This window comes from Apteryx mantelli, chromosome Z (assembly GCF_036417845.1).
Source record: "Apteryx mantelli isolate bAptMan1 chromosome Z, bAptMan1.hap1, whole genome shotgun sequence".
NCBI classification, from domain to species: Eukaryota; Metazoa; Chordata; class Aves; order Apterygiformes; family Apterygidae; genus Apteryx; species Apteryx mantelli.
Window position 1 is genome coordinate 68,150,602 of NC_090020.1, and position 19,208 is coordinate 68,169,809.

General features: G+C 37.4%; 1 protein-coding gene across 3 annotated transcripts in view; it reads left to right on the top strand.

Annotated features, from left to right (window-relative positions):
- Positions 1-19,208, top strand: part of ARL15 (ADP ribosylation factor like GTPase 15) — a 234,102-nt gene that overhangs the window by 16,396 nt on the left and 198,498 nt on the right. The window lies entirely within an intron of this gene.

A 19,208-nucleotide genomic window follows, 5' to 3' on the forward strand; every position in this document is an offset into this window, starting at 1 on the left:
TTAATACCTGCATGAGGTTGTTACCATGATATTTGCCTGTGTTCTGTTGCCAGCATCTAAAAGACTCTTTTGTAAAAGATAGAACTTAAATTTGGGTAGTACGGACAAAATCCTTAAAGAGGAAATTGCTACTTGCAAAGTCAAAAGCATGTTTTCCTGTGATATTTAACTTCCTTAGAAAAGCCTTCTCTATACAAATTCCTATGTGATATGAGCATGCTTATCTTAAAGGATCAGAAAAAGTTGCAGTATGAGGTTTTAATGGCTGCAAGGTATGCAAATCATCTGCTAGCTCTTTAAAAGCCTATATTAATATGTCAAAATTGATTTGTGAAGATATCCAAGTGTATATCTGTGTATATTGCAGATTCAGGTGAATGTGTATAAGCAGGTATGCTGTATGGCAAAATACTCCCTCTGAAAATAATTGGTTCTATTTTAGTTTAAAAAAATCACTATGGTGCTTATATTGCATTTCACTGTTAAGTTGTGGTGTCTGCAGTTGTAGTGGTGGTTGGGTGATTGATATCTTATTGTGCCCTGTTGGGCAGCATTATCTTTAATTTCATCAAGCATTTTTTAATTACAAAATATGAAGAGCTAGCTTTATTCATGGAAGTAATGAAAAGAACTGATTTCCCTACCTGCTGAGACTACAAGGGAGGAACTGGAAAGGAGGGTGATGAATAGACTTAAGAGCATCCAGAGATGCGCTGTGATGGTGTAGGGAGAAGACATACCTCATATATAAAGTGTATGTGAATGCTAAAATAGATGTTTTGGGAAGTGCTGGATGGCAAAAGTACTTGCTTATATAGAAATGCCTGTCATTAGAAAAACAACTTTCCAGTGATCTGATTGGAGAGTTGGATTTGAACAGCTTTGATTGGTGTTGGAGCTAAGAGAGAGGCCTGCTGAAGTGGGAGCTATGAGGAAATGAAGTGCAGTAGTTGCTCTCTCCATGCTCTGCCCTGCTCTTCCAGTCATGTAAATAGTCTCTTGTCACTGGATTTGTTGCTTAGATATGTGGCAATTTGGCAGCTAGCAAGCATAGCGCGCTCTACTGATGGTCAAGAAACAAACCACAAATCTCCAACACACACTCCTCTTTTAATCAATTCCCCCATATCTTGTATCATGTGCTTTCTACTGTATGCTCTTTTTCAGGTTTTAAGTGATTTTTTGAATTGATTTTATCCGAAAGCTAAGCAGTCTCTGAAGTGCCAGTCCTTAGCAGCACCATGTATTCAGTTTGTGCTGTATTATTTGGACATGTTCTGTTCTGCATGTCCTCGTTGTACAGCGCCACAAGTATCTTGCATAGACTTCGTTAGTCCTTTGGACTACAGAAGTCTCAACTGGTGGTTTGTTATCAAGCCGCTTATCAGTAACACTCTCAAGCACCCATTACTTCAGCTGCACTATTATGTTAAATAGGCTTCCTGTTTTTCAGGCCTGCATGGACTATAAGGTGGAGGAAGGGTTTATATAGATATCTGTGGCAAAAGAGACTCAGCAACAATCTGCTACCTGTTTTACTGGCTAATGTCATGCCATGTCTGAGAGTAAAAAGCTTTGGTGTCTTGAGCTGGGAAAAACAGAGATCTTTAAGACTGGGGAGAGAGATGTGCTACCTATCTTGGGGGATAAAACCAGATGAGGTTATTTAGAAGCATATCCCCAAGCCAAGAGGGAAGTAGAAAAGTAGAGGTGGTTAATATAAAAACTGTATAGGTATTTGTAAGGATCTGAAGCTGAACTATGTGTATCCTAAAAATGAAAACACTGTCATAAACCTAAATAGAAACTGTTGGGATTAAAACAAAACAAAACAAAAAATTCCATTTCCTGTTTGTGTTACACAACTAGTACCTGCTGGCAGAAATACCATTTTTTTCAGATCGAATATTTCTGCTTCTTCCACCCTACTAGTGTCTGAGTAAGATGTGTCAATTTGAAGTGTGGGAAAAGGTGGAGAAATTTCTCCTTGAGTGTCTGTGGCCATGGAGGTTGCAAGAATATGAGAACTCATGGCAAAGCCTGACGGCAGTTTGTGCTGTTATCATTAACTTCCTTTTTGCTCCTTATTTATTTATTTATTTTTAACTAGCTTAAAGTAATAATGAAATAACAGTGGAGAGTTGAGCCTATGTGAACTTCAGAGGAAGAATAATCTGAAGTTTGATGCCTTTCTTATAAGACAGTTTTGTCAATGAGATATTTGCTACCTTTATAGCAATTCAGGACTCCACCTCCAAAATATTGTGCATGGTTGTATGCCTACATTTCATCTCTGGAAAGTTCTCTGATGCTCTGTATTAGGCTTTCAGATTTTTTTCTTCTAAACTGTTGGCATATAATAATAAGCTTTTTTGAGGCAGGGCTAATAGGGTAAATTCTGCGATCCTCATCCCCCAAATGTGACTTCAGGAGTAAGCAGAAAGACTAGTAATTTTTGTCTTGCTTGTTCTTTTGGTAGGCAGGCTGTTAAAGCAAGTACAGAAGTTGCTACAGTAGTAAGAACCATGCAGAAAAACTAAGGAGGCCTAACAGAAGTGTGGTTCTTGGCTGGCATGCATTAAGAAGAAAAATTCTAGGAAAAAAGCACTTTCCCATTTCAAGAAATTAGAAAGTAATGGTTTTCCTTGATTGCAGAGTGTGGTATCGAAAGATAAGGTGATTGTAAAACACTTCTGTAAAAACAAAACATTATGGACAACAAAAAAACCTTTGTAGAACTTCCTACTTAAATGCTAAGTATGGCAAAACTAATGCACGCAAGCAGCATTGCACCAATGTTGGCATCTTCTTCCTGAAAGTGATAAGTAATGGATGTTTTGGTATGAGCAGCCGCTTGGCTTGAATTTGCACATTGAGATGTGGAAATAAATGATGTGTTTAAAAGCTGTACTTACTATAGTTTATATATGGTAAGTATAGTGAATGATGCAAATGTGCGCTTTTAGTTTTCTGGTTTACTTTGGATTAACTTACATTTGTCTTTGTTTATAATGATAAATTCATGTGTTAAATTCGTTTGACTGGAAACAGCTGGTGTGCTAAGGAATTTATCTAATGTTAGGACAAAACAGAATTAACATTTATTCATGAAGCGTTAGAGGGAGGCTCTTAAGAGAAGTCAGTTAAGGTGGTAACCAAAGGTTATCATGGGTTAGGAGGTAATCATAGGAGCATGTTTGGAAAGGTTCAGAAGCAAGCTTGTGACTTACAGTATGGAAAGCTTCCTGTGAGACTCTCCCCTCCCTGTCGTGGTTTCCTATTGGAAAATGCAAAGTTAAAGTAATAGCAGAGCTCATATAGTATATCCTGTCTACTCCTCCCTTTCCCATGTCGTGTCCTTGACATGAGCAGCGAAACAAAGGCACAAAAAGGCAGCAGGAAAAACCCTTTTATGCACTACCCTTTGGGAAATGTGGGCAGTTCCATTCATAAGCTCTATTGATATTCTCTGAGTAGACTGCTAGAAAGGAAAGGTACAAATGTTTTTGACTTTCAGTCTTAAATAAAATGTCCTCGCCATCTGCGAACTCTTGCCAATGACCTGTGTTTGATGAAATGGTGGTAGTGGATCACTCTTGTCCACCTGGAGCTAGAAAGTATTTCCTTGCTTTGTGGTGTCCAGTTTGCTATTGCAAATGTGGAGGTGAGCTGTTTTTTGTTTTTTGGTTTCAAGGTGGGGACGGGACAAAAAACAATCTAAATCGTAGAAAGGGACAAGGAGAGAGAATGTTCTGATGCATATGAACACTTAGATATATTATGAATTTTCAGTTATAAACTTTCCCTTGTACTTTTCTGAAAGGAAGAAAGAATTGTGACCTTTTTCAAATGGGGAAAATTAAGACAGGTAAAGTGGGCTAGGAATGAGGATGAGAACCCAGTTCTCTCCCCTTTCTCTCCATACGGTTTATTATAATGTAAACTGTATTTGATTTGCTGAGCAGCCTCTCCCTGTGGCAAGAGCTCACCTTATCTGCTCCAAGAGCTTGGCAACTTGGCCCAACCAATGCTGGTGCCAACAGCATTGCTTCCCTGAGCTATTAACTGATATACTCTGTATTTATAGCCCCTTACAAACCTCTGACAACTAGGAATGGATTTACTGGGAAATGTATGGTTTACCAAACTAGTCAGCCTGTTAATTTTTGCCAGAATGAAGTGTTGTCTGTTTGACAACCTTGCAGACTGGAATAGAGCTCTGTCGTGAACTAGGGGAATTACGACCTCAGGTTCTGTTTAATCTGAGTAGTCTCTGCTTTTCAGGGTCCCTTACTGCTCAAGGTCTCCTTGCTCTAGAAAGCACTGGCATTGTTCCACAGATCATTAACTTTGGGCAGGACTAGGAAGAAAGCCCAGATCCTCAGTACAAGAGTCTCAAATTTATTCTGCTCAGGCAAATTGCCATTCAGTTTCTATTTATCAAGGCCATGTGCTTAGTTATCCTGTACGTAAACACTGTTCTGTGTCTTCTTTTTGGAAATCAAGATTCCTCATCTGCAATGTTGCTCTCTTTCCAGAAAACAGTTGTGTAATGTACTGGCAAAAAGTCATGTTTTGCCTACAGTGGCTGGTCCACATGTAACATAAACTACTCCTGTAGGCTCAAGTGGTTCAGGGGCTTATTCTGGGAATATGGAATTTTCCTGATGACCTTTACTGAGCATCTCTTTTTGGTGTAGTTTGCAAAGTAGCCCCTTCAATTATAAAAATGAAAAATAATTCTTTTAAATGGATTATAGATTTAAAATGTGAATTGCAAATACATAGGGAAGCATAGGTGTTCAACATCCTAATCATCTATCTCTTACCGAAAATATAATATGCTTGAAATTTGAGTTATCCTGTGGACTCTGAAAGATAGCAGTGGGGCATGTTGAATTACTAATTCAACATCCAGCGATTTGCTATATCATTTGGAATATTAAAGGGAACAAAGACTAGAAATGGATTTTCAATTAAGTGAAGTTTTTCTTTTGCACAAAATCGGGATTGTGCATAGAAAGTGGGATCAGTCTGTTCCTCAGGTCTTAGACTTGTTTTGATTACTCTGAGCTCAAAAGCTTGTCTATTTTTCTTAGAGTAAGAAATTATTTTTCCCTATGGACTTGCTTGTACTATTTCCTGAGGGCATCACTGATATAAGTGTCACTATTATGATTGCTGCGCTAAATAGTTCTGTGTTGTAAAGATATCCTCCATTTGTTCAAGAATAGGTATCTTATAAGGGAAGAGGTTATACAAGTGGGTGGAAGTTCAAATCAATTCAATCAAATACGTCAAATGAAACAATTTCATCTGTTATAAGGAAGCTCTGAGGAGGGGAACCTTCTCTCTCATTATCTCTATTAGTATGCATCTAACTGTCTCTGTTTATATGTTTCTCCTCACTATAATGTCAAAAACATCTGCTAAGATGCTGAAGTTAGTTTTTTAAAGTGGTCTGCTGAATTTTTGCTGCTGCATCTTCTTTATATTTAGATGCTGGTATCCTCAGAATACTTTGAGATTATTTTAAGACCTGCTTACTTCACTTTTATTGTCATCTTGGATTACATGGAAGATACTCCAATGCATTAGTCTGAGTTGTATACTCTTTCATAACAAACCACCTGTATATGTTTGGTCATGTTTGGAGGCCCGGTGTGAGCTGGGGCTCAGTTGCTGCTATGACAAGCTGACTACTTGCAGATAGGGAATGTATCAAACCAGCAGAGTGTGTGGAAACCATACAAATTCTGTGCCATGTTTATTTCTTGTCTACACATGGAAGGCAAGGCAGGGTTTCTTGTGGAAAAAGTTGAATTAATATAGGTAAAAGATACTGGAATGACAAAGGGAAGGTGGAATGAGAACACAGAGTAAAAGTTGACACAAACTTTTGATTGCTGACATCAGGGTTTGTTTCAGATGCTTTTGCTTTGCTGCTCATGAGGATTATGCTTTATTTTTTTCCTGATTATTTTCTCTTGAATTTATTGGCTATGGTAGAGAATGAATCCTCCAAGAAGGAGAGGATCCCAGGAGCAGTTTGGGTTATGTTGTTCTGGGATGTCAGAGGGAGATTGCTCAGTTTAAAAGGTTCTAAAATGCTTTTCACTGTAACATATCTCTTGACTTTGAACAAGAAGGTAATTCCAAAAGAAAACAAAATGGGAAAATGCACTCCTCTATATACCAGTTTAAAAAGCAGAGGCTACAGTAGCATGAGAATACCAAATATTTGACTTCTGCCTTTCAGGCCAGAATAACATGAAAGTCATAGAAGGGAGTTCTAAATCCAGATACCCCAAGACGAAAAAAGAGTCAAAATTTATCTCCCCCCCCCCCCAAAAAAAAAAAAAAAAGGTATGTGGCGGGAGCTATGCAGAGCTAGTAGAAATGTGAGGCTCTGGGACTATCTGTTAATGACCAAGAAAACAGCAATAGAAGAAACTGAGGTTTTAGGTGTGTGTTCTGCAGAGCCTGTAATGTAATGTGAATTAATCTTATGTAAACTACACCTTCTACTAATAATGTAGTCAGCACTTAAAATCTTGGTAATAGGAAGTAAATCAGCTTCAGACAGAGATAATAGAAGTGATTGCTGGCATAATTTTGGGGGTTGATTACCAGAACAGTCTCTGAGTGCTTCTTGCAGGACACCAACATGTCAGATTTCTCACCCATCTACTTGACGATCAAATTGATGTATAAACTCTTTGCTGGGGTTACTTTGAAAATAAATGTTATTGTCATCTCAGTTTTCCATCCTCACCCACATTCCTTCAAGTGCTTGCATGTCACTGAATAAAGCTCCTAGTAAGAATGAAGGCTGAATATATTTGGAAGTGGCTGTGAAACTCTTCTTCATAACGCTTTTATTATTTTGTCAGTGTGTATTCCTGAATCTTGCAGCTAGCAGCTTAACTTTCAAAGTACGTGATGAGATAAGAGCTTTAGAACAATGTAAACAGGTGTAAAGTGCAAGCAATTGGCTGATATGCCATAGCAAGTTCCAGACAAGCTTTGGAAGAGTCTAGTAATTCTGAATCATGGTGCCTTGCATTGTAACCCGCTACATGCATTCAATTCATTGACACCTGTGCACTTGAATTCTGACATTTAATTAGCCATATGCCATTTTTACTGTTAAGATTAGAATATAATTATGTTGCAATTGCAAATTTGTTTGGAAATTTTAGCATGAGATTGAGAAAGATAGGCTTGTTTATAGGAGTTAGGGATTTTTGAAATACTGTGCTGTTGTATTAGGAAGCCCTTATCTGACAAAGGGAGATGGTAGTATTTTTCTCTGTTTCCTGAATAATAATGCAATGAATGACATTAGGTTTCATGTTGCCACTTTTCTGTCCTTTCTGGCCTCTTTCAAGCTATGATTTCTTTAGGCGACGTAGGTGTTTGCCAAGTGAGCTAATGTCTTTCCCATTTTGGCATACAATCCTGATCTATGGAAAAAGTGGTTACTTAGGTGCCAACTGTGATAAGTCTGTATTACCAGCGTTCAGGCTTTTGTATTTTTGATCAGCTGTTCCCAGCACTGCTAGAATATTTTTGCTAAAACCACTTCTGTTATATTTCAGTGTGTGTATTGCCTGCTTACAATAACAACTGCTGCCAGAGAGTCATCTTCCCTTAGCAAGGGAGAAGAATTCTGTGTAGAACTGAATAGAGGGAGTGCACAGCAAATGTAGAGCCAAAACTTAGCCTGTATGTGTGTGTATATATATGCACACAGATGTGTATGTGTGTGTATACACACATGCAAAAATGTGTATGTAAAACTTTAGTATTACATGCTCAGTCGGAGCTATTGCAGGTCTTTGTGTTGCTGTTTAGGCATTGGGCTAGCTCTTAAACTGACTTCTCTTACTTCGTGATGGATATATTTGTATTTTCTACTGAAAACCGATTCCTTATTTGAAAAGCTTGACATAGTTCTTGTTTGGAGCTTTGCAAAAATTACTTGGGTACAAAAAAAGGTCTTTCCACAGATGGCTTTTCAGTGACTGCTTTGGGTTTGTCAAGGTTTAAATGCCTCCCTTTTCAAAGGAGTGCTTAATTGAGAAAAGAGCTTTATAGACTGAATTAATGGTTTAATGTGTTGCTGTTGGAAATGCAAGATTTCATTACATGGATTGGTAAGGTATAAAAAGCCTTAGGAATAGAGAGCCTGCCTTGATACACAAATGATTGTTTTTCATGTTCACATGATAAAGTCAAATAGGGTTGAAAGGAGAGAGAGTCATCTAGTTCATCCCTGGCCCTGAAGCACAATGAGCTATGGCCAAACCACCTCTGACCAGATTCTGTAAAAAAAAAAAAAAAAAACCAACCCCCCCCCCAAAAAAAACCCAACCAAACCCCCCCCCCCCAAAAAAAAACCAAAACAAAAAAACCCCAGAAAACCACCCAAAACACTAGCAGATTCCCTAATCTTTTCTGGCGATCTCTTCCTGAGCTAAGCTAGCTGTACTCTTCTACACACAGTTTTTCTAAGGTCTAACCTAAATCTCATGTTAATCTCTCTTGCTACTGTTTAAGCTCTTCTTTGTCTTACACCTTGCAAGCAGGGAGGAAAGTCTGTTCTTTTGTTGTTTTTAAAATTGGTTATCACATACTTTTTCAGCTTTCTGTAAATTAACTGATGGGTCATTTTGGACAGAATCCCAAATTTAGAACCAGAGTGAGGAGTACATTCTGTTGCAGGTTAGAATTGAGAGATGCAACTATGTACTATGTAGATGCCATTTGTTCTTTTGCCTTAATTGCCTACTAAAACAGGGATCAAAAGCAGCCTATTGTTTTCATGCTGAACATATTAAATTACTTGATGAGGAGCATTCATGGGGTATGCAATCTCCTATCCAGGGTGCCTGGAAAGACTCTTAGAAGACGAGCCCAACCAATGTTAACATCTGTTTTTATTGGGCAATAGAAACAACATAAATATGCTGGGATGTTCCTAAAACAGTGGATGAAACTGTGAAGCAGTTTTTTTTTCCCCCCTGTTTTTCTCAAGAGACTTACCTGTTATGAGCCAACACCTGCTTTGAATGAAAGTATGTCGCAAATACCTCTGTCATTGGATGGTCCCTGGTTAACAGCAATAGAGAACTTTAATTGCCATGAAACCCCACTAGACCTGAGACCTCAACTTCTTGCATTAATTATAGATGCATCATTTAACTAACTGCAGCACAGCTGTTTGCTATGATCTTTTACAGAGAGAACTCATTCTATTTCTGACTTAACAATAAGGAAGTTGCTATTTAAAACCTGGAAATCTGTATGTAGAGTTGAGCCTATATATATGTGAATTTTATGGAATGTGATGCTGTTTCTGTCTACAAGTAAAAATTAGTAAGTTTAAACAAATTGTGAATTTGATTCATGTTCTATTTGCTTGCTACCAAAAGCCACTGACTGGCTGTTAGCTCCGGGACTCTTGTCATTTGATTCAGGGCAACCTACCAGGCTGGATTTATAACCTAGTAGAAGACTAGAGAGGGTCAGGTTAATTCACTTTTAATGTATAAGCATAATGTGTAGGCATATGCTTATGGCATTTGGACTGTAATCTAAATGATTAGTGTTTATTCAGATGTTTGTTGTTACATATAAAATGAAATAAACAGTTTATTGCATAGCTGTATGTGAAGGAGTAAACAAAGTACAGATTTCAAACCTATTAAGGTGGCTGCTTTTCTACTTATTGTTATTTGCAAGTTTCTGTTTAGACTAATCTGCAGTCTTCAAAGTTTCTCTTCTGTCTCAGTTATTTGCTTTGGAGTCTATCCAAAAAGCACTTACTTGAGTAGTTTCTCATAGCTTTTAGAAGTCTGCATTCCAGTTGAAAAAAGAAATACTAACTTGATTTGTTTATATTGATCAAACTTTCATCTAGAAACTGTAAAAAACTATTTTTATGTTCATGTAATAAGTGAATACACATACCTTCAGTAACCATAGACTGTACACTAAGAATCAGACAGGACCATCAGAATACCATAAGGTACTGTGAAAATATGAATAATTCCAAGGGAAAGTTTTATCTTAAAGAATAATTAGATGCATAGTTTGAAGGACAAGTTTATCCTGATAGTTGTCAAAACTGTAATTAATTTTGACTTCAGCTTTCAGTAAAGCTATGTTGCTCCATGATAGAGCTGAGAGATGGCAGTCAAAAGAGGGTGTGTACTTAAATCAACTAATTAAATGGGTGTTTTAACACTTGTGAAGTAGATGACTGTGGGATACTCCTGCATTTTTGTGTTGGTTTTACTGGAAACTACAGTTGATGTAATATGCAGATTCTGATTAAGTTGGTAGAAAGGAAAGCGTGAAGTAAAATTTTCAGCTACTAGTCATGGGTATAGAAATATATGTGAATATAAAAGGTTTTCTGCTAAAAATCTTATGTTAATCTTTTGATGTTATGCTCCACATGTTGATCTTGATCTTCAGATGGGTTTTGCTGTCTCTCAAAATTCTTTGTTTCATAAAAATTAGTAAATAATGTTAGTTTACAAAACAGCATTTTCTAGGATTTTTTCTTAATTTGTGATTTAATGACATGGTCCTATCTATCAATTGAATTTGAATTAGTAGTAATAATTAAAAAAAAAAACCCTCTTAAGTTTAAATAGTAGTTTTTCCTGAAGGACATTCTTTCAATTTCCGTTACTGCATTTTGGGTTGCTCCTGTGAGATGAAGAGAATCAAATATCAGTTGTCATCATGATTTTCAGTGCCGTCATTATCAAGACGGTGAAGCTGAGCTGTGTCAAATCCAGCTGGTTCAGTATGTTTTGAGAGAAGACATCGTGCAGCTGGATTTAGAAACTCCTGACTTGAAAATGCTTATATGCAGTCTCTGAACAAAAGTTCCAAACTATTTTATGTGGGGGAATTAATGTTTGGGGACTGCATTTTGCTGGAAAGTTAATGTTAATTCCCTTGTTTAAAGAAAAGCCAAACAAACAACCAGAAGTGGAATGAAGATGAAGAGCAAAGAGAAGCAGCAGCAAGTTCTTCAAGGAAAAGAAAGAAAATTATGTAGTTTTTTGCCCACATAATCGAAATGTGGAATGAATGCTTAAAAGAGTAAAACCAAACCTAGAAAAATAAATTAATGAAAACTAATTTCCAAACAATAAATTTCTATTGACATTTTTTATGCAACATTTGCAAATAACTTATATTTTTGGGCTTGTTCCTGTACACTAGAATTAAAATAGAGATTAATTGCATTGTTATGTAATCGACTTCTATGCTTTGATCTTTAATTTTGAATGGCATCTTTATTTAAAATGAAGATGAACTGGGCAAGAGTCTTTGTGGCATCAAGTGAGAGGATTATCTGATAATTTAAGCAAATTGCTATTTAAAAATTAGTTGATCTTAGGTAGAAATACATCATTAAGAAAACATTAAATTCTTACAATGGAATGTCACCTTTTTAAAAAAAAAAAAAAGTCTTAAAGGAGAATGCATACCTAAGAACTATGGTTTAGAAAAATTAAACACATTTTACAATGATCGTGACATTGAGGCAATTAAAAAAAAATACTGTGTGGTGGTGAGTTAACAGTTGTGACTGGGTATTTTTGAGTTTTGTTTTTGTTTTTTAAGCAAATAGTGTTTTCTGGGTGGTGGGGAGGGATGTGAGTGTTTCCTCTGCCTGGCCAGATACAGCTTGTTTTGATCTTCTCCAGTAGAAATACAGTATAGAAATTATACTTAAGATCATGTTTCTCGTGGTGAGATACAGGATTATTCCAGTGTGTTACCTTGCACTCGGTCAAGCAACCATACAGATAAATGAAATTAAAAGCAATGATGTAAGGGACCTGAAAGGTACCATGCTAGTAGGGAAATAGAGACTCTCTGCATCTCGAGAGTGTCAGGATCTGGAGTACCATCTGTGCTATAAAAATGCTTAGTGCTCCCTTTGTCGTCTTTTCCAGGGTTCTCAGAAAGGGGTACGAAATAAAAGGGGTAGGCTTTAATAGGTTTATGTCTTCAAGTTTCAGGAAGCGTGACTAAATCCATGCTGGCCCTGGTTAATTTCTTGCTGGTTAATTTATTTCAATGCCAGCTGCTCTCTTCCCCTGCTCACTCAGTGTAGGAGAGGGGTCTCCATTTGCGCTCTTCATCTTCTGCTGCGCTTTGCGTGGGCTGTGACTTCTTCTTCTCCCGACAAGAACCCAACTGCACATGCACTCAGAAATGTGTAAAGGGGAAGCATGTATTTTTCACTGAAGAATAACTTGTGTAATTAGCTTAGTTCAAGCTCTAAAAGAGGTAATATCTAGCTTTTTCTCAGTTTAGTTGGGCTTGAGAGACCATGTGTGTGTATGCTGGAACATCCTCATAAGAGTGAAAGCATGTACTTTCCTTGCATAAGTAGCTTGAGGATTAGGAGCATCTGAATGTAAGCCGAAACTTCTCAAGGTAGCCTGACACCTTTTGCCAGTGTGTGTAGGTGACCAAACTGCAATCAAAGCTCAATTATGTTTCAGGGCAGTGCTGCTGTAATTAAGCCAGAAGAGGGTGCTTAACTCTCTCTCTGTCCAGTCCTGCCTTTTTCATAGGGTATGATTCTTAGAAACATGTGAAAAGCCCCATGAGCATGACCTTCTCTTGCCAAACTTGTTTTTGGCTTAGTCAAAATATTTCAATGCAGTTACCAAACTATAAATAATGATTTTTTTTCCTCATAGTTCAACATTGCCTTCATATTTCTTTATATTTTATTTATATTTCTTTGTTTAAAGTTCATGAGGAAATTATAAAGATGGCTTTATTTTTGTTGGGGAAATCCAGGTTGAAGGTTCTGAGCTGCCACACAGTGTGAATTGGAGGATATAAGTACTGGGGCCCTCCCTCTTTTAGCAGAAGCCTTTTCAAAGCTTTACACAAAGGGGTCTACAAAACATGAACTAAACTTTTTTCTGAACTGGCTAAACAGGATGTAGATATAAATAATAATTCAATACAAATTTATTTTGGTGGAGCTTTCTCACACACAGCTTCTTGTATTTTGAGAAATGTAGTTTCCTTTTAGAAATAGCTCTTTCATTAGTTTCCGGGCAGTGCTTAAGATGGATTCATGCCATTCTGAAACAGGGTGGGGGGGAAAATGTTCCTAGGTAGAAGTGTTGCAATTAATCTATTAACAGTAGTGTTTCAAATTATTAATTATACTAAAACTATAAAGTACATGCTCTGTTATGTAAAACCTGGTTTTAATTCTTGCATTATGTAGTTCTTCTAAGGCAATACTAGGCTATATGTAACCTGTCTTAATTTGCAAATTCTAATCGGTGTATCTGGCTTTCTGAATGATTTTTTTTAATTTGGTGTTTTTTAAAAAGCATTGTTCTAAATAAAATTTTTGAAAGATATTCAGAATGGCTGAGCAAGAAGATGGTGTGCAGTACTGACTTACACATGCAGTACAGAATTAACAAAACTGTGTAAGTTCTCTCTTCTTAGAGCTTTCCTATTCTACAGGTGAACAGTGGACCAGTGAAAGTGGTCCCTGCAAAACTGCATGCCTGCCTATTGTGACAAATACCTAAATATCACTTTTTAAACCTTTTTTTTTTCTTTGTTTAAATTTACCTATTTGGTAGCTTATTGTATATGGCCTTTTTCAGAATCTATTCTGTACAGCCAGTTTTTCATGTTAACATGAACATTCAACACTGCAACAGGGAAATACCTTTTGAGGCCATCGTTGACGGAGAAACTTGAGGGCAGTGGCAGAACATGAAACCACTTCTAATTCTGGCTATATGCCTGACTCCTTGTTTAATCTCCATCTTGGAGAGGCTATCCTACCTTGAGGGCAAATCATGATTGATGTAACCTTCTGAAGGAAATAATAAAACCTGAGATGGGCTGTCACAGGTGAGTTGGGAAATATTTTGTATGAACACAGGAAAGAAATTCTGGTCAATCTGGTTGATACTACATTAACTTTACCTCTTGTTCAGACAGGCTAGTTTTGAGTCACTGGAGTGTCTTCAAACTTAAAATATGCTGACAGTGAATTTGGCCTTGTTTTTAAATAGCTTTTGTAGTTGAGATCTTGGTTTTAGGTGCGTGGATACAGAAATTTCTTTGATACCTGATTGTCCCTCCAGCTACTTTTTTTTTTATTCAGTATCAAGTGTGATCCTCTTCAAATATCTTTTCTTTTTGTCAGCAGAACAGTTTGTATTCTGAAACACTTCTGAAATGTTTCTTTTTCCACCCATTAGCCTTTCCCAGTTAAATTTGAGATCATTCTCACAGTTATACTACGCTTGGCTAACCATATAGGTTTGCTCATTTCTAGTCTGATTCCTTCTGCCATGGACCATGCTGCCTCAGCAGAAGTGAACTAGCCTTGACTAGATGCAGAAATCATAATACCTACCTCCTTCATGTAAATACCTGAATCCCTGAGCGAAACCAGGATCACCTTTTCTGTCAGTGATAGCAGGCCAAGAAGAAAGCCCTTCCTAAATTTGCTTTGCCTGGTATGATGGATTTATTGATTTATTTTCTTTTGGCATCTCTATGCCTCAGCTTCTACTTCACTCAGTCTCCTGGTCTGCTGACATATTTTAGCCTTCTACTTCTAGAATTGTGGAGAATGTCTAAGTGGAAGATCTTTTGTAATGTTCAGTCTAAACTGTATTTGTCTGTGGACCAAAATCATTTTACACTTCATCTCTATTGTATATATTCAGGGGCTTCAAGAGAGGTTGCCTTTGAGTTTTCTGGAATGACCGGTTCTAGGTTCCAAAAGGTTTATGTATTATGATATACAGTCCTTCTTTGTCTTGCATAAAATGGTTTCTTTTTTTCTTTTATTTACAATGCTTATTCCCTCATGTGCATGGTCAGCAAGATGTTAGTAACAATTTCTGTCAAGATTCCTTCCCTTCCTCCATTTTTAAATTGTCTTCCTTGTAAGCCTTTTCAGTGGCTTGTCTAAGCCCTGAGCTGTGAGGCTCTCTTTGGTAAGCTACAGACTGCTAAATGTTCTGTGTGGCTCTTTAGCTGATCATCTTTTTTTACCATGTTTCCTGACTCTTGAGAAAGAATTTGCTCTCCCAACACTTGTTCTGGTATTGCAAAGTTCAAAACTTAGGCTATTTCTCCTTTTTATTTTCTTGAGAAATGTTAGCTTTTTGGCTTTAGAGTTTTTGTCCTGGAAGTCTTTATCTAGTGTGGGGAGTTGGGAGATGTTTTGTAGCTCACAATGCATGCAAAGGACAGGAGAACAGGGTGAAGTGAATGCTTGCGATAGTATCTCTCACATTTTTATGTGAGTATCTGCTACTGCAGAAGAAAGAACATTAGGAATGGTGGACAGTGATCTTGGTGCTCTTAGATGCTTGCTTTGTCTCTTGTTCACATGTCTGGAGTCAACTTGACTGGCAGGTTCGAAATCAAGAATTTGAATCAAGAGATTTTCCCTGAGGTCAAACTATCAGGGACTTAGTGCTTCAAAGTGTGTTGGGAAGTGGTTTTCTTACTGTGGACTGTACTTGACCTAATCGGCTCACCGAATATAGAGCTTGGACACTGATGGTGTCCTCGTGCTGCCAAACCTCCTTTCATGGCATATGATCCAATCTCCTGATGGCTGTAGTACTTGGGTGTAACTGAAGTCTCCGGGTCTGTTTTATAGCAGTATTTGTGTAATAGTAATGACATACAGGTTAATGCACTGAGTATTCTGGTGATCCTTCCCATCTTTTAGTTTTATGAAGCTATGGTATAATTAAACTTTGTTTAGAGAATTAGTACCAGAAGCAGTCAAGTTACTTGTTGTGAGCAAATTACTCAGCTGAACATGATCTGTTTTTTTGCCTGAGCTCCAGTCATTATTTTGGCTAATGCTTGGGCATTACTAATTTGACTGTTTCATACCATGTATTGTTAAATCACTATCTGCTTCGGTTGCCTTGCTGCTCACTGTGCGTGCTGCATGACTGGTCACAAAAAATATGTCCTACGGAGCTATTCCATGAAGATTGCATGCCACTTAAATAAGAGGATACTGACAGGCTGTGTGACATGCTAAGTCTGCAAAGCAGTCTTTGCTTATTAGAACTGCAAAAATTTTCCCACTAAAAATGTGTGGTTTCCCTTAAAGATAGTAAGAAAAATCGTGCTAAATTTGTAAGAGTGATTGTAAGCTGTTAATTTGCTAATGATTGCCCTCTCGTTTCCAGGAGTATTGGTTGATATTGGGATATCGTGTGATCCTTCTCTGCCATTACCTTTCAAATGAACATATGGTTACTAAATGTATCATTAATTTCTTCTTCCTAGTCTCTCCAAGCCTATTTCAGAAATTCTGAGAGAATTTAAAAGAAACAGATTAGCTTTTCTCCTTAAAATTATACCAGCATTTCTCAAACTCCACAAATTCAATTGGTCTGTTGTACTTACCTGTCTTCAGATAGTCCTCTCTCTGTTCCCCAGCTCTGCCTAGTAAGAGCTAACACTTCCAATGGTTAGTTAGCTTATTTTTAACAGGTAGTAGCAGCTTGTTTTCTCCTAGTCAGGAGAGTGAGAAACAGCTGCAATTTCTGGATGTAGGTATAAAAGTTCACTACCTTGTCCTGAAGTGACTGAGCTGTTGCCAGCAAAAGGTAGTTAACTGTTCCCTGGATAATGTAAACACTTCAGTAGATATTATGAATTTTGTGTGCTTTAAATCTTGCTTGATACTGTTGCCTCTGACTGACAGAGTGTGGCCATAAAAATTAATTTTAAATATGCTATTCAGTCTTTCGTCAGACACTAAATGGGTGGCTATATGGAAGCTTAAAAGACTAAGTGACATAAGTTATGATATCAATATAATATTTGAAAGCTGTAATTCAGTACAGGAAGTGGACTCTTATCAGTGACCTTGAATTGAGTATTATAAAAACATGGTCTGACTTGCTCTGTATATTTGTAAATCAGTTTAGCTGAGTCTAACTGCACACAGAAAGAGATTCTCTGGATACCAGTTTAATTCAGCAGGCTAATGAAAGTCTGAAATGGGGTGTGTTGCTATTAAAACTAAAACAGGTTGCCTAGTTTCTTTCTAAAGGAGAAATCTGTACCCACTCAGAAAATGAATGGCTTGAGCTGTAGTGATGCAACATGAAGGCATGCTGCACCAAGTGACTACGAGTGAAGGTCAGAATCTTGCTGCTTCCCCCCCCCCCCCCCCCCAAAACTTGATAAAATATGTCAAGGTAACATCCTTGAAAATACAAACTGGAAAGTGACAAAGCTGTAATTATTCAGGAGAGCAGACAGCTATCACTGGGAAAAGCTTATTAATGTTTTTTTTTTTCCCCATAGGAAAAAGTGAATGTGGATGCCAAAATTTGATAGTGATGCAGTTAGATAACTGCTATTCCTTTATGTAAAACATGGCAGAGGTCTTCTCCCATCTCTCCTTTCAGAATGCTATGGAAATAAAATATCTCCAGTCGTCTTAAATAAACAAATAGATATGTGTATTTTTGAAATCTCTGAATACCTGACTTTAGAGACCATTGCAAAATTTGGGACTCTTTTCTTCTTTTTTTTTAATGACATGAGAGAAGAAGAATAAGAATTTTTGCAAAGGAGATGAAATCAAATGCTTCTGGATAACATTTTTCAAAGTCAAGGAGACATTACCTTTCAGTTTTTTTTCCTTTTAATTTAATAAATGTTACACTTTTTTGTTGTATGTAACTAAATTATGGGACATTATGCTATAAGGTATTCCTGGAGTCAATCTAATAGCATTTGTAGGATTAAACATTTATATGGTTGTTTAAAAATTCTTTTCACTGAACAGCAACAGTTTTTAGAGAAGATATTAAATCTCCTGCTTTAACACTATAACTGATAAATATTATTTCATAGTCCTATACATGTGTAATTCTACTCTCCTTTGTGTATCTTCTCATAGCATCCACCATCAGACACTAGAAACTGGTATGGAAATTAGCTTTTTGCTCTTAAAAAAAAAAAAACAACAACAACCCTAATGTTACCATCCATAAAAGCAATTGGCTTTTGTGAAGTTGCAGTTTGTGTACCAGCTCAGCCCTGCCCAGCATTTGCCACTCTCTCCTGAAGGTTCTGGTTGAACTGCTCGTGCTGCTGCCAGGTGTTGAGGACTTTCCTCGCAACTGAGGCGGTGTGCAGGTTGGACAACTGTGTGCCGGTCTGAGTTCAGGCATGGGAACTAAGAACCAATAGCTTTTCCTCCTTGGTGTCTTGCCTGGTGGGTTAAGACTGCATGATGAGGCACAAAGGGAGGATGCTGTAACTGAACAGAGTGGGAACAAGAGAAAAAAGGCAGAGGAGGAGAGTGGGGAAATGCTCAACTGGAGACTAGAAAAGAACCCAAGGTTAAAAAAAACTCACTCACCCATTTACAGATGTATCTGTTTGTAAGCTCAGCTCATTTTAACACATAATTAGTCATCACTCTCTGGTTCTGGTCCATGCAGAAGATAAATAACTGTCAGCAGTATCACACTTGGCTGTCAATACGATGATATCTGACAGTGTCTTCTTTCTCAGTGATATCTATAAATATAGTCATGAACACTTCTGATCTACCTGGAATGGATGGAGGGAGGTACAGCTCCTCTGCATAGCTGCTAAAACACAATGTATGAGTGCTCCTTGATCTGCTTTAGTACAAGGTGAGTCAGTTTAGCTTAGAGTACCTTCTTTGACAGGTTAGACAGTTGTCTTTCTCCAAAGAAGGTGGTGAGATTCATGTGTTCCATTCCATTGATTATAATGAGTGAATAGTGTTCTCAGTCAAAAGACCTATATATCAGACTGCTCCAGACCGTTGGAAACTTATCTATGCCGTTTTAGAAACATAAGAATTGTACACAGGAAATGTGTGGTCACAAAGCCAAATTATCATGGTGGGGTATGTACAAGAAATTTAATCCTGCCTAATTTGCCTTCCTTGTTTTGTGCGTGTTATGGTGCAGTCTTTAATTACTTATATTGCTTTGTTTTCCCTCTCCCTTCCCCATAGGACCCATGAGTCATTCACTACACAGGATGGGTGGTGGTAGTTTAATTAGCTCCTGTTAACTCTGTTTTTTTTTCCTCAACAATTGTTCAGTGTTGTTGCCTTATGTTCTTCTCTACTATTTGAACCC